This window comes from Periophthalmus magnuspinnatus, chromosome 4 (assembly GCF_009829125.3).
Source record: "Periophthalmus magnuspinnatus isolate fPerMag1 chromosome 4, fPerMag1.2.pri, whole genome shotgun sequence".
Taxonomy (NCBI): Eukaryota; Metazoa; Chordata; class Actinopteri; order Gobiiformes; family Gobiidae; genus Periophthalmus; species Periophthalmus magnuspinnatus.
The window spans coordinates 33,373,128-33,387,843 of NC_047129.1; the positions used below are offsets into that span (position 1 = coordinate 33,373,128).

The window sequence follows — 14,716 nt, forward strand, 5'->3', positions numbered from 1 at the left end:
CCTGAACACTCCTGAACACTCCTGAACACTCCTGCACACTCCTGTGCACTCCTGAACGCTCTTGAACACTCCTGCACACTCTTGAACCCCCATTAATTCCTCTGAAGACTCCTGAACACTCTTGAACTCCCCTTAACTCCCCTGAACACTCCTGAATACCCCTGAAGTCCCCTGCACGCTCCTGAAGTCCCCTGTACACTCCTGAACGCTCCTGCACACTCCTGAACGCTCCTGCACACTCCTGAACGCTCCTGCACACTCCTGAACGCTCCTGCACACTCCTGAACGCTCCTGCACACTCCTGCACACTCCTGAATGCTCCTGAACAATCCAGAACTCCCCTAAACACTCCTGAACACTTTTGAACTCCCCTTAACTCCCCTGAACACACACTCCTGAACGCTCCTGCACACTCCTGAACGCTCCTGCACACTCCTGGAGTCTTCAGGCTCCAGTCTGTTCTCTTTCGTGGGTCATGTGCTCAGAGCAGGAGAAAAGCTCTTTGTTTCAGGCTCAAACATCTGATGTTTTTTATTGGACCAACAGAAAGTTTCATTCAGGAACATTCTGGCCCACATGATCTGTCTCTGTAGCTCTTTGAGGAAGGGCATCCGAGTCTCGCTCCTCTGCTCCTCCTCTCCTCTGCTCCTCCTCTCCTCCCCTCCTCTGCTCCTCCTCCTAAGATAAAGGTGCACTGTGAGTCTGTGGTCAGTCTGGTGGTCAGTGGGTCAGAGGTCAGACTCTGTCATTGCTCCGTGTGGCTTTGACCTCTGACCTGAACGGCCCGACAGCAGGAAATGTGGGCCCCCGGGCTGAACTCGAGTCGGGTTTGGGCCGAGTTTGGTCTCACACTCTTTCACACACACACACACACACACACACCCCTGTGCAGAGGGTGTGTGTGTGTGTGTGTGTGTGTGTGGCTCTAGTTCGAGTGGTGACATTTGTGACACTTGTGGGCAGAATGAGGAACTGCACGAAGACCACAAAGAAACACGACATCCTGTGAGTCCACTATAGACCTGGTTTAGTCCTGGTTTAGACCCGGTTTAGACCTGGTTTAGTCCTGGTTTAGTCCTGGTTTAGACCTGGTTTAGACCTGATGTAGATCTGGTTTAGTCCTGGTTTAGTCCTGGTTTAGTCCTGGTTTAGTCCTGGTTTAGTCCCACTTTGTGCCTGTGTGAACGCCCTCCCCCCCTCACATACTTCACTCCCCCCCCTCACATACTTCTGTACTACATATTCTACTTCTGTACTACATATTGTACTTCTGTACTACATATTCTACTTCTGTACTACATATTCTACTTCTGTACTACATATTCTACTTCTGTACTACATATTGTACTTCTGTACTACATAATACTGCGTCCTGTATTTCTGTACAAACCTGTGAAATCTTAATGAGGCGTCTCCGTTCACACGTCGTTTCTCGTCTGGAGGAAGTTGGTCACACTTGAGCTTCTGTAAAAACACGTCTGAGAGGAGGACGAGTGTGCGTCCATAACGACAATAAACCATCTGATTTAGATCTACAGACGTGTCCGAATGTGCCAGTGTGTGACTTTAAATCTACAGGTGCAGCAAAATCACTTTGATGTGGCAGAAAAGTTATTTACCGACGGACTTTCTGTACCAAACACACAGGTGCTCGGCAAAATCTACTTCTGGATGTTCCTCCCATGTTCTAACGCTGTTCTAACGCTGTTCTAACGCTGTTCCCTCATCCAAACCATGTCTGAAGAGTCTAGAGTCATCCAAGCACGTCTGAGTAATTTAGAGATCTCTCCTGGGCCCGCTCCACACGTCAACCCTCCATAAATACACAAAAACATGACACAAAACTGCACACTATGACTTCACAAACCTGGTGTGATGTGCAGTAGTTTCATTAGTGCGACGCAGCTGATTGTGTTGTGATGGTGCTCTGAAGGGGGAGGGGCTTAGCACAGAGAGCAAATGGAATGGGGACTATCAGAGAGCGTCAAAAACAAGTTGTAGTCTCCTCACAGTCCTGTGTGAACCTCACTGTCGTTGTCGTTGTCGTGTAGGACACAGTTGCATGTTTGACTTTTACGTTGTTGTCGTCGTTGTCATTGTTGTCGTTGTTGTCGTTGTTGTTGTTGTTGTCGTTGTTGTCGTTGTTGTTGTTGTTGTTGTCGTTGTTGTCGTGTAGGACACAGTTGCATGTTTGTCTTTTACGTTGTTGTCGTCGTCATTGTTGTCGTTGTCGTCGTTGTTGTTGTTGTCGTTGTCGTTGTTGTTGTCGTCGTTGTTGTTGTTGTCGTGTAGGACACATTTTCATGTTTGTCTTTTTCGAGGCGTCTCTTTTGGACGCACACAGGGCAGATGTTACATAATGTGACACCAGAACAGCTCAGATCCTGTTTCTCATCGTGTTTAACGACTGTTCCAGAGCGAGACTCCAGAGACGTCCAGCTCCAAGAGTCTGACCATTTACGCTGAGTTCTTCTCTCAAACTGAAAACACTCTGTTCCACCTTGTGATGTCATCATGTGGCGATACAGGAAGTGCTCCACTGTGTTTTTAAACTCCACACACCTTCATTTATAGAATCATCTGGATCATTTCAGTCCTGGAGTTGTCTCTTATCTCGACTGAACTAAAGGTAAAAGGAGGAGTTCACTTGGAAACTACCACTTGATGACATCACAAGGTGGAACAGAGCATTTTGAGCTTTGGAGAATGAAACAAAACACAACTCCAGTGTGTTTTTGAGGAGGAAACATCACTAGGACATGGATTAAAGCTTCAAGAGTCAGTTTTGTGTGATACAGGAGATTTAAGACAAAAACACACACTTTGACACAGACACAACAATAAAACACAAGTTACACAACAATAAAAAAACAAAAACACGACGGTTGTGTTTGATTCTGAACGTCTGACACGTTTCAACATGAAGCAGCGGGTTTCAGAAGTGACACGATGTGATGTCATGATGTGATGTCATGATGTGATGTCATGATGTGATGTCATGATGTGATGTCATGATGTGATGTCATGATGTGATGTCATGATGAGGTCACATGTTTAGGGTCGGTGTAGATCAGCGGTGGAAGAAGTACTCCACTTTGTTATTTAAGTAAAAGTACAGAAACTGGAGTAAAAAAAATACTAAAGTAAACTTAAGTAGAAGAAGTACCTGTTTAAAAATGTACTTAAAGAGTGAAAAGTAAAAGTATTTCACGCAGATTTTGAGTCGTGCGAAGCTTCAGATGTGGTGATTTTGATAAATATTTGAGCTGAATTTTGAATTGAATCGATTGTTTTTTTCTCGCTGTTTTTTTTTTTTTTGTTGCTCGAACTTTTCTAAAAATAAACCCTCAGATTAAAACTATAATAAAATACTTTTACTTTTCAGTCCTGTTCAAAAATGTAGTGGAGTAGAAAGTACAGATACTGCTCTCAAATGTACTCAAGTAAAAGTAAAAAGTACACACTGTAAAATGTACTTAAGTAAAGTACTTTGTTACTTTTACTTTGTTACTTTCCTCACTAGTGTAGAACTTGTTGCTTCTGACAGAGCGACACAGCGGCTTTGAAGGACGGGTCAAATGCAGAAGATTTAACCCGGAGACACTGGGGACGGGTCAGGAGTGGGGTCAGGAGTGGGGTCAGGAGTGGAGTGAGGAGTGGGGTCAGGAGTGGGGTCAGGAGTGGGGTTAGGAGTGGGGTCAGCAGTGGGGTCAGGAGTGGAGTGGGGTCAGGAGTGAGGTCAGGAGTGGGGTCAGCAGTGGGGTCAGGAGTGGGGTCAGCAGTGGGGTCAGGAGTGGGGTCAGGAGTGGGGTTAGGAGTGGGGTCAGGAGTGGGGTTAGGAGTGGGGTCAGGAGTGTGGTTAGGAGTGGGGTCAGGGGTGGGGTCAGCAGTGGGGTGAGGAGTGGGGTCATGAGTGGGGTCAGCAGTGGAGTGGGGTCATGAGTGGGGTCAGGAGTGGAGTGGGGTCAGCAGTGAGGTCAGGAGTGGGGTCAGGAGTGGGGTCAGGAGTGGGGTCAGGGGTGGGGTCAGCAGTGAGGTGAGGAGTGGGGTCATGAGTGGGGTCAGGAGTGGAGTGGGGTCATGAGTGGGGTCAGGAGTGGAGTGGGGTCAGCAGTGAGGTCAGGAGTGGGGTTAGGAGTGGGGTCAGGAGTGGGGTTAGGAGTGAGGTCAGGAGTGGGGTCAGCAGTGGGGTCAGCAGTGAGGTCAGGAGTGGGGTTAGGAGTGGGGTCAGGAGTGGGGTCAGGAGTGGGGTCAGGAGTGTGGTTAGGAGTGGGGTCAGGGGTGGGGTGAGGAGTGAGGTCAGGAGTGGGGTCAGCAGTGGGGTCAGCAGTGGGGTCAGGAGTGGGGTTAGGAGTGAGGTCAGGAGTGGGGTCAGGAGTGGGGTCAAGAGTGGGGTTAGGAGTGAGGTCAGGAGTGGGGTCAGCAGTGGGGTTAGGAGTGGGGTCAGGAGTGGGGTTAGGAGTGGGGTCAGGAGTGGGGTCAGGAGTGGGGTCAGGAGTGGGGTCAGCAGTGGGGTCAGCAGTGGGGTACATGTTTGTGTATCTTTATAAACACATTCGACTTGTAACTTTCACCCAGACTCAGCTCAGACTTGGACACAGTTTCTCTTCGTGTTGTTGCGTTCGTCTCAGTTTTGGTTTGAGAAAGTTTAGCATAAATCTTTTGCTGACCCCCCTCCACCTCCTCCACCTCCCCCACCTCCCCCACCCCCTCCACCTCCCCCACCTCCCCCACCTCCCCTCTGCGTCCCGTCTAACAATAACCTCCTGTAACTCTAAATGTGCCTGGGGTCTGGGGGAGGGGGAGGGGGTGTGTCAGGTGTCCCGTGTGCTCATGTGTCAGTGAAGGCACACACCCCCCCCCCCACACACACACACACACACACACACACACACCCCACACACACACACCCTCCCCTTTAAACTGCCCCCAGACCCTCCCCTTTAAACTCCTCACTCTCCTGCTCAGAGCCTCACTGTTTACATGCCTGTTAGCCGTTAGCCGTTAGCGTTAGCCTTGTTTACGGCGTGGCGTTGGGGGGAGGAGGGGGGAGGGGGGGGTCGCGTCCCGCTCCTCAGATCTGGACACACACACACCGACATGACTCAGACCTAAATGAACTTCTCCTTTTGGTCTGGGCTCAAAGGGGAACCGTTGCGTCACGAGCTCGAGAGGCGTCTGCCGTTGTGACACTTTGTGAAGCTGAAGTTTTGAAGCTTTTTTAAAAAAACTCGCTCTGGTCCAACTGTGACAAACTTCAGCGAGTGTTTGGAAACTGCACAGATTTAGAAGAACTGTTTGGTTTTGTGCGTCTTGAAGAAACATTTGAGGCGGTTTTCAGACTTTTTTCCTGCAAGAAAACAGGAGTAAACTGCGGCTCTTTCCAAACATCTGGGCACATTTTTGTTCTGAGGTTTTGCAAAGTTTTCGTTTCATTTCGTTTCAGTTTTTCTCTCGTTTATCGTTTTTGGTGCAAATATTTTGGACTTTTCAGACTTTTTCAAACTCCGAGAATCCAAAACAGTCACAAAACTGGATGGAGTATTTTGTGTTTTTGTACGACAGCTGTGCAGTGTCTCCAAAGTAAAGCTGCATTCTGAACTTTTTGCAGTAACTAAAAGTATTTTGTTTTCATATTTGTGATGGACTAAAGTTTTTAAAATATATTTGATCAGTTTCAAATATTTAATGACTTTATAGCAACAAGAAATATTTCCCAGTGTAGCTGCTTCTTTTACTACTACTTCTGCTAGAACTACTACTACAACTACTACTAGTACTTTTATACTACTACTACTACTATTTCAACAACAACAACTTCTTCTACAACTACTACTGCTGTTACTTTTACTTCTACTGTTACTATTACTAATTAAACTACTGCCACTACTACTACTAGCCTACTACTGTTACTTTTAGTACTACTACTTCTAACACTTGTAGTACTTGTAGTACTTGTACTCATTTCTTGGAGCTTCAGTGTCGTCTCCTTGTCGGGGCTTGTTCTGGACTTTCCTTTCAGACTGAAACATTCCTGAAGCCCTGAGGATTTATTTCATGTCACATTTTTCCGTTTTTCCAAAGCCGAGGTTGATTTTTTTGGGATATTTGTTTCCGCTCTGAGGAAAAACGGCTGCTCCCATGAAAGAGCCGAGGAAAAGTTTCACTAAGAGTCACTCGTGTGAGCTGGGCCCCAGAGGGACGATGAGTAAAGACCCCAGGAGCGCCCGGAGAGGAGGAGCGGGCTGCGGGCACGGGCGGAGACACTCCTGCCTGGGGTACGTCTCATTTACGTTTCATTTAAGTTTCATTTACGTTTCATTTACGTTTCACTGTTCTGTTCACAGACTTGAGCTTTAAATATCGGCCGATACTCGATATAAACCGATACCAGTTTGGAAACAGAATCAGGTCAAATGTGTTTGTTTTTTTTACTTTTATTCATTTTAAAATATCTACAGAAATCTGAAAAATACAAGTTTGATGTTATGAGAATCAGCACAAAGTAAAAAATCTGAGTGTGAGGAGAGTATCATCCCTCTGGACAAAAGTGTCCTCCTCTGTGTCCTCCTCTGTGTCCTCCTCTGTGTCCTCCTCTGTGTCCTGCAGCGTCACAGCCCTGATGAGATGGGACGTTTCCTCTGGACCGTCCTCGTCCATGTTCACTGGACAAAGTTGCACTGAAGCACTTTAAGCTAGCTGCTAGCATCGCTATCTCTATGAAGGGTTTTATTACACAAGTGTGGAGAGACAGGTGAGAGACAGGTGAGAGACAGGTGAGAGACAGGTGAGTGACAGGTGAGAGACAGGTGAGGGACAGGTGAGAGACAGGTGAGGGACAGGTGAGAGACAGGTGAGAGGGACAGGTGAGAGACAGGTGTGAGTGACAGGTGAGAGACAGGTGAGAGTGACAGGTGAGAGACAGGTGAGAGGGACAGGTGAGAGGGACAGGTGAGAGACAGGTGAGAGACAGGTGAGAGAGACAGGTGAGAGGGACAGGAGAGAGACAGGAGAGAGGGACAGGAGAGAGACAGGTGAGAGACAGGTGAGAGGGACAGGTGAGAGACAGGTGAGGGACAGGTGAGAGGGACAGGAGAGAGACAGGTGAGAAGGACAGGTGAGAGACAGGTGAGGGACAGGTGAGAGACAGGTGAGAGGGACAGGTGAGAAGGACAGGTGAGAGGGACAGGTGTAAGTGACAGATGAGAGTGACAGGTGAGAGGGACAGGTGAGGGACAGGTGAGGGACAGGTGAGTTGCGCAGAGGTTTCTGTGTTTGATTTGGTCTTGGGGCCCGTGTGTTGTTGTTTTTTTTGCGTGTTCTGCCTGTGTCTGTGGGTTTAACGGAGCCTCGTGTTGTAAACAGTCACCGTCTCATCAGATCTGTCCTCACACTGTGATGTCATCAGGTGGCTCCTCTGTGTTTTTTTAAAGCGCACGCACCGTCACAGGCTTTTTCTTACAGTTTTACGTCACGGTGCAGTTTTTTTGTCCCCGTGTCCTCTGCATTTGACCCATTTACAACAATAAAACGTCTAAAACTGAAAAGATGACGGTGATTTCATTTTCCCCGAGCGTTTCAGATTTGATATTTGATATTCGGTGGCGTTTGCAGCATGTGGCGTTGAGCGAGGACAGGCCTGAGAGCAGCTTGTCACTGACTCACACGCGGCGCATTAAAGGGGATGTGTCCAGATTAAACACAGTATCGCTGAATAATCTCCGTGCGGCGTTTCCCTCGTCTGTTTTTATCGGGACGCGGCGGGAGGAGCTCGTTTAAAGGTCGGGAGGTCAGATTCCCGCATTCTGGCGTCGCCTTTTTCTTGTCCCGTCCTTGGGTTAGACGCTTCCTCACCTGATCCGCGTCGCGTTTCCGGGTCGTTCGTCCGCTGCAGCGTCGGGCTGATGACCCTTGACCTCTGTAAATGTCAGATTTTCTCTTTAAAGACGCGCGTTTCAGCTTTTTCTCGCCGTTTCAAGTCCGATATTTAAATAACACCACTGTCCTCACAACGAATTTAACGTCGGTGTTATGTTTTATTTAACGTTTAAGTTAGCATTAGCGTTAGCATTAGCATTAGCGTTGACACAAACACGTCCCTTTGTCGACGTAGAAGTGTCTCTGCTGAACTTTTTCTCGTATTTGTAAAGTGTTTAACGTCAGTGACATCCTCCCGGTCCAGCGTCTGACCCTGACCCCCCTGACCTCTGACCTCTGACCCCTCCCCGTCCGCGGCCTCGTCCTTAAATGTTTATTACTTTTAGCGGGACTCTGTGTAAACCCCCAGAGACATTTTTTTAGTGGAAATGGTCGGACTCCGATCGTCCCGAGCCGATTTGACTCTGTTTACGCAAAGTCAACGTTGTTTATATTTGGTGTTTTGGTTCTCAAGACGATCGTCCAATCAGAAAACGGAATGAGATTCGCACTTTGGGTCGCCAAATCCTGTAAAACTAAACCCAAACAGGACAAACGGGACAAACAGGAGAGCAGATCTTTGAGTTTAAACAAATTCACGTGGATCAAATTTGACAAAAAAAACTGTTGTTCCTACGACTGTTAACGGGAGAAAACCAAGAAAAATGTCCCAGAGATGAGCTTTAATTGTGCATGTTTTAAAAGAAGAGACACTGATGAGTTAAAACCGCTCTGTGACTGTAAAACCTCTGAGTTCACGTTGACTTCAGTGTAAATGTGCAGTGTGTTTGTTCCTGAGCTCACAGTGGCCTCTGCTGGTCACATCGTGTCATTACATCGTTCCACAAAAACTGTTCAAACGCAAAATAAAACACAAATGGATTAAATTTGAATGAATAAAATTAGCAAGGCGGCCATTTTGGAAGGAGATAATTTCCTCCAAAAACAACAAAATGTAAAAAAATGTAAAAAAAAAAATAAAAATCTAACGCTGAAGTTTAGATCAGTACAAAGATGTTCTGAAATGTCCGTGTGTCAGATGCCCTCCCTGTGTCTCAGACTGAACAGAACAGTTTTTTTTATCTTTCGTGACTTTTGTTGTGGCTCAGTTGGCTCAGACACTAAACGTCGGTGCTGCTGTTGTTGTGTCTTTGGGCAGGACACTTCCTCTTCCTTGTACCTGTGTAAACGTGTCTCGGTCAGTCTGACCCGGGGCAGCTGTGGCCACACTGACCTCGTCGCTGTTTTCTTCTGTTTTCATCTGTTCTTATCTGTTTTCAAAGGATTTGTCTCTAGATTTGTCTCTGGTTTTATCTCTAGATTTGTCTCTGGTTTTATCTCTGGTTATGTCTCTGTATTTGTCTCTGGTCTTGTCTCTTGTTTTGTCTCTTGTTTTGTCCCTGGTTTTGTCTCTGGATGTGTCTCTTGTTTTGTCTCAGGATTTGTCCCTGGTTTTGTCTCTTGTTTTGTCTCTGGTTTTGTCTCTGGTTTTGTCTCTGGTTTTGTCTCTGGTTTTGTCTCTTGTTTTGTCTCTGGATGTGTCTCTGGAGTTGTCTCTTGTTTTGTCTCTGGATTTGTCTCTGGTTTTGTCTCTTGTTTTGTCTCTTGTTTTGTCTCTGGTCTTGTCTCTGGTCTTGTCTCTGGATTTGTCCCCGTCGTCCTTCTGCACTGGAGTCTTTGTCTGTTTTAATGAGTTGGAATCTGAGCTGATGCTTCACATTTCCCTCATTCCTCCTGATGAAGAGACGAGTGTTTGGGACAAAACAGAACGGACGAGCGCGGAGACGAGAGGTCAGAGGAAATACAGAGGGACAGAGGTCAGAGGTCACAGAAAGTACAGAGGTCAGAGGTCAGAGACAATACAGAGGGACAGAGGTCAGAGGTCACAGAAAGTACAGAGGTCAGAGGTCAGAGAAAATACAGAGGGACAGAGGTCAGAGGTCACAGAAAATACAGAGGGACAGACAGAGAGGTCAAAGGTCACTAAAAATAGAGGAAGCCGGAGAGGTCAAGGGTCACATATTCTCTGGAGCGCCGTCACTCTTCTCTGATGGCGGTTTTCACACTTTTCAGGCCTCGACCCCCAAAATAATCATTTAAAGTCGCACTATGTAAATTTTCCGGCGCGCTGTCCGTCACCTGCTTGTTTCTATGGCGATGTCATTACCTGACGTCATCGAATGTTCCACAGTATTGAACTTGTGTGTGTTGCATTGATGTTGTTATTGTCTTAAAAAAGGTTCTTTCTAACTGTGAGCAGGCTCGCATTTTCCACAGATCTGACCTGTAACTTAACTTGTTGGCATTTCTATGGAGATGCGTTTAAAGTCACACTGTGGAACATCCCAGGCAAAGCGGAAAAGTCACACAGTGCAGCTTTATGTTTCCCTGACACCTCCACTTTGATATATCTGTGTAAAGAAAAATGTGTTTTTTCCTGGTGCCGCCATGTTTGTTTTGACACAGACGGACCGTGAGCGTCTCTGATTGGCTCATCCACCTGTCAATCACTCACCGCTGACCTCACTCACGTTTTGGTAAAAGTTTTGGAGAAATGTGTTCGTTCCGGATCCAGGCAACGTTTGTTTATTTAGCGCTGACGTGTTCTCAGGATTCTGTTTTCAATTCAAAATAAAATAAAACAGACTCGTAATAAACCCAAGAATTTACCCAGAATGCACTTCACATAAACAAATCAACGCAAATATGTGAGGTGATGTCATCATGAGGTCATCAGGGCGAGACAGAAGCATGAGGTCAGTGAGGAGGAGGAGGAGGAGGAGGAGGAGGCGCACACACAGGGAAAGCCTTTTCCAGTGACCTCAGGCTGCGCGTCAGTGTCTGCCCGCCCACCAGAGGGTAACCGGTTCAAACCTCACGCTGACATTGTGACACGGGGCCGTCCTGTGGAAACATGTCCCGTTACCAGCCTGTTACCACGGCAACCACCGCGCCAAAACACAGACGTGACGCTTTATATGACCTGAGACGCCACGTTAAAGAGGCACTATGTAACTTTTCAGTGAGCCTTAAGCCACCTGCTCGTCTCCATGGAGGTGTCCACTGGAGTATTACAGTACTCGGTGTAACTTTACTCTTACTCGAGTAAATATTGTGGCCTTTGTGTTTCTCCACATTTGTTTTTTTCTTCATTTTAATAATTTGTTTCATGTTTAGTCCCAAAAACATCAACTTAAAATGAAAAATCAAACATCTTGACAGTTTCTCTTTACGCTACTTTTACTGGAGTAGTACTTTTCCCAAATACTTTTTTACTCTTACTTTTGTAATTTCTAGGACCAGTACTTCAAACTTATACTTGAGTAATATTATTTTGAAGTAATGTTCCTCTTACTCGAGTACTGTACTTTCTTTTCAGCAGTGATTACTTTGTACTTCATCATGAAATCTCCAGTAAAGTCACACACAACACAAACACACAACACAAACACACAACAACAACACAAACACACAACAACAACACAAACATAAGAACAACACAAACACACAACAACAACACAAACACACAACAACAACACAAACACACAACAACAACACAAACACACAACACAAACACACAACACAAACACACAACATCAACACAAACACAACAACACAAACATAAGAGCAACACAAACACACAACAACACAAACATAAGAACAACACAAACACACAACAACAACACAAACACACAACAACACAAACATAAGAACAACACAAACACACAACAACGACACAAACAACAACACAAACACATAAGGGGGGTCAAGATTTTTTTAATTCTAGACATTTTTTCTTCATTTCTGGTGGAGTTTACTGTGTTCAGTCGTGTGTTCGGTCGTGTGTTCGGTCGTGTGTTCGGTCGTGTGTTCAGTCGTGTGTTCGGTCGTGTGTTCAGTCGTGTGTTCGGTCGTGTGTTCAGTCGTGTGTTCGGTCGTGTGTTCAGTCGTGTGTTCGGTCGTGTGTTCAGTTGTGTGTTCGGTCGTGTGTTCAGTCGTGTGTTCGGTCGTGTGTTCAGTTGTGTGTTCGGTCGTGTGTTCAGTCGTGTGTTCAGTCGTGTGTTCGGTCGTGTGTTCAGTCGTGTGTTCGGTCGTGTGTTCAGTCGTGTGTTCGGTCGTGTGTTCAGTCGTGTGTTCGGTCGTGTGTTCAGTCGTGTGTTCGGTCGTGTGTTCAGTCGTGTGTTCGGTCGTGTGTTCAGTTGTGTGTTCGGTCGTGTGTTCAGTCGTGTGTTCGGTCGTGTGTTCAGTTGTGTGTTCGGTCGTGTGTTCAGTCGTGTGTTCGGTCGTGTGTTCAGTCGTGTGTTCGGTCGTGTGTTCAGTCGTGTGTTCGGTCGTGTGTTCAGTTGTGTGTTCGGTCGTGTGTTCAGTTGTGTGTTCTGTCGTGTGTTCGGTCGTGTGTTCAGTCGTGTGTTCGGTCGTGTGTTCAGTTGTGTGTTCTGTCGTGTGTTCGGTCGTGTGTTCAGTCGTGTGTTCGGTCGTGTGTTCAGTTGTGTGTTCAGTTGTGTGTTCAGTTGTGTGTTGTTCCTGTAGAAATAAAACAAATCCAGTTGTTTCAGAGTTGAGGCTGTAAACACACAGCCCTGTGTCCAATAAAACTTTACATGTTGGATTATTTTCAGGATAAATGTGTGGGCTCTTGGGGGCCCCCTGGTGGCCCCTGGTGGCCCCTGGTGCCCCTGGTGGCCCCTGGTGGCCTCAGGCTCAGTCTGATTATAGTCTGGACCGGCCCTGGTCTCCTGTTGGACTCATCTGAGTTAAATCTGTGTAAAATGTGACTGACCTACAGAGCGTGATGACGTCATCTGTCGCACAGCTGTAGCGCACGTGTTTTCTGTCGGCGTAGCACATTTCCTCAGTCCTCGTGCTCTTAAAGGCTCCAGTCTCGCGGGTCAGGTCCACGCGCTCCTCTGCGTCATTCAGAAAACCCCAAACTGCTCCACGCGCTGGAGGAGGAGCCGCGAGGGGAGGAGGAGGAGGAGAGGGGGAGGAGGAGAGGGAGGAGGAGGAGAGGGAGGAGGAGGATAGGGAGGAGGAGGAGGAGAGGGGGAGGAGGAGAGGAGGAGGAGGAGAGGAGGAGGAGGAGGAGGAGGAGGAGGGGCGGTCCCGGGGGCGTCTCCAGAGCGCACAGGCTCCAAACTCCCCAAAGCGGGACTCAAGAGCCCGCGTGGACACGGGACACGACCCACGCGCAGAGGGACACGACCCACGCGCAGAGGGACACGACCCACGCGCAGAGGGACACGACCCACGCGCAGAGGGACACGACCCACGCGCAGAGGGACACGACCCACGCGCAGAGGGACACGTGTGGACCCCGTTTGGGGCGTGGACTTTGTGGATTTGACGCTTCATGGAGGATTGTGTAAACTTTGCCGCGGAGTTTGATGTTTCATGCGGTTCACGCGCGGGGTCCCGGGGCGCGTGGACACCGGGAGGACTCACTGCTGAAAAGTCCACGCGCGTTTAACGGACATGAGTCTCCCCACGAGCGGCTTCCACCCGCCCCACGCCACGCACGAGCGTCTCCACAGAGCACGCGGGACCGGGAACGTGAACGTGTGCGGCTCCCCGCGAGCCGTGAACCGACCCATAGACATCACCCAGAAGCGCAGACGGTAAGAATAAAGACACAGTACGGAACAAGTCTGCACAGAACAGCACAGTCCTCACTGAAACAGGACTAAATCAGGACTGAACCAGGTCTAAACCAGGACTGAACCAGGTCTAAACCAGGACTGAACCAGGACTAAACCAGGACTGAACCAGGTCTAAACCAGGACTGAACCAGGACTAAACCAGGACTGAACCAGAACTGAACCAGGACTAAACCAGGACTAAACCAGGACTGAACCAGAACTGAACCAGGTCTAAACCAGGACTGAACCAGGACTAAACCAGGACTGAACCAGGACTAAACCAGGACTGAACCAGAACTGAACCAGGTCTAAACCAGGACTGAACCAGGACTAAACCTGGACTAAACCAGGTCTAAAGTGAGTCCTTCAGAGGTCCTCAGGTCTAAACCTTTGTCCTCATAAATCCTCGTGAGGTTGTTCAACTTTTCTCTCTTGGTTTTTTCATTTGTCATAAACTCAATGTTCTGTTTTTTTTAAAACTGTAAAACTGGAGTGGACCTGAGTCCAGCACAGGCAGAACAAGCACGTCCAGCCCCTCAAACACATTTACACGTTTAAAGTGTCGTGTTGTACAGTTTGTGTCGAGTGGAACCAGAGAAACATGAACCTGGAAACAAAAGTGTTTATTTAAATGTTCAATCATCACATTTTACACTTTATTTCACTCGGAATTTAACACTAAAAACATGAAACCAGGACTAAACCAGGACTGAACCAGGACTGAACCAGGACAAGTCTTCCAGAGTGTCCCTCTGCTCCTGGCCGTGGACTTCTGCTTTAAAACTGAACATGAGACATGTCTGGGTCTTGATCACATTTAAAGTTTGAGGAACGTTTTAGGAACACTGCAGGAACGCCACAAAACATGGAGTCAGGATGTAGTTACATTCACAAATTCACAAATTCACTTTTCAAAATCATCACAGTGGAGGATTTAAGATTTAATTTGATGTTTTATGTAAAAATGCAGCGTTTAGTCCAGATATAGTCCCGGTCTAGTCCCGGTCTAGTCCCGGTCTAGCCCCGGTCTAGCCCCGGTCTAGTCCCGGTCTAGTCCCGGTCTAGTCCCGGTCTAGTCCTGGACACACAGACTTGGAGCAGAGAAAGTATCAGAGCCAAAGATCCGACACTGATAAATATGAAAAGTCCCACATATGATTCCG

General features: G+C 47.5%; 1 protein-coding gene across 2 annotated transcripts in view; it reads left to right on the forward strand.

Annotated features, from left to right (window-relative positions):
* The first annotated feature begins 6,228 nt into the window (after positions 1-6,228).
* LOC117369934 (cAMP-specific 3',5'-cyclic phosphodiesterase 4D-like) overlaps positions 6,229-14,716 on the forward strand; it is a 40,455-nt gene continuing 31,967 nt past the window's right edge. The window contains exon 1 of one of the 2 annotated variants that reach the window (XM_055221197.1): positions 6,229-6,278. The gene's annotated coding sequence lies outside the window, so the exon portion shown is untranslated. Of the gene's footprint in view, positions 6,279-13,483; positions 13,533-14,716 lie in introns of those variants that run through there. The other variant, XM_033965278.2, reaches the window with a different exon arrangement.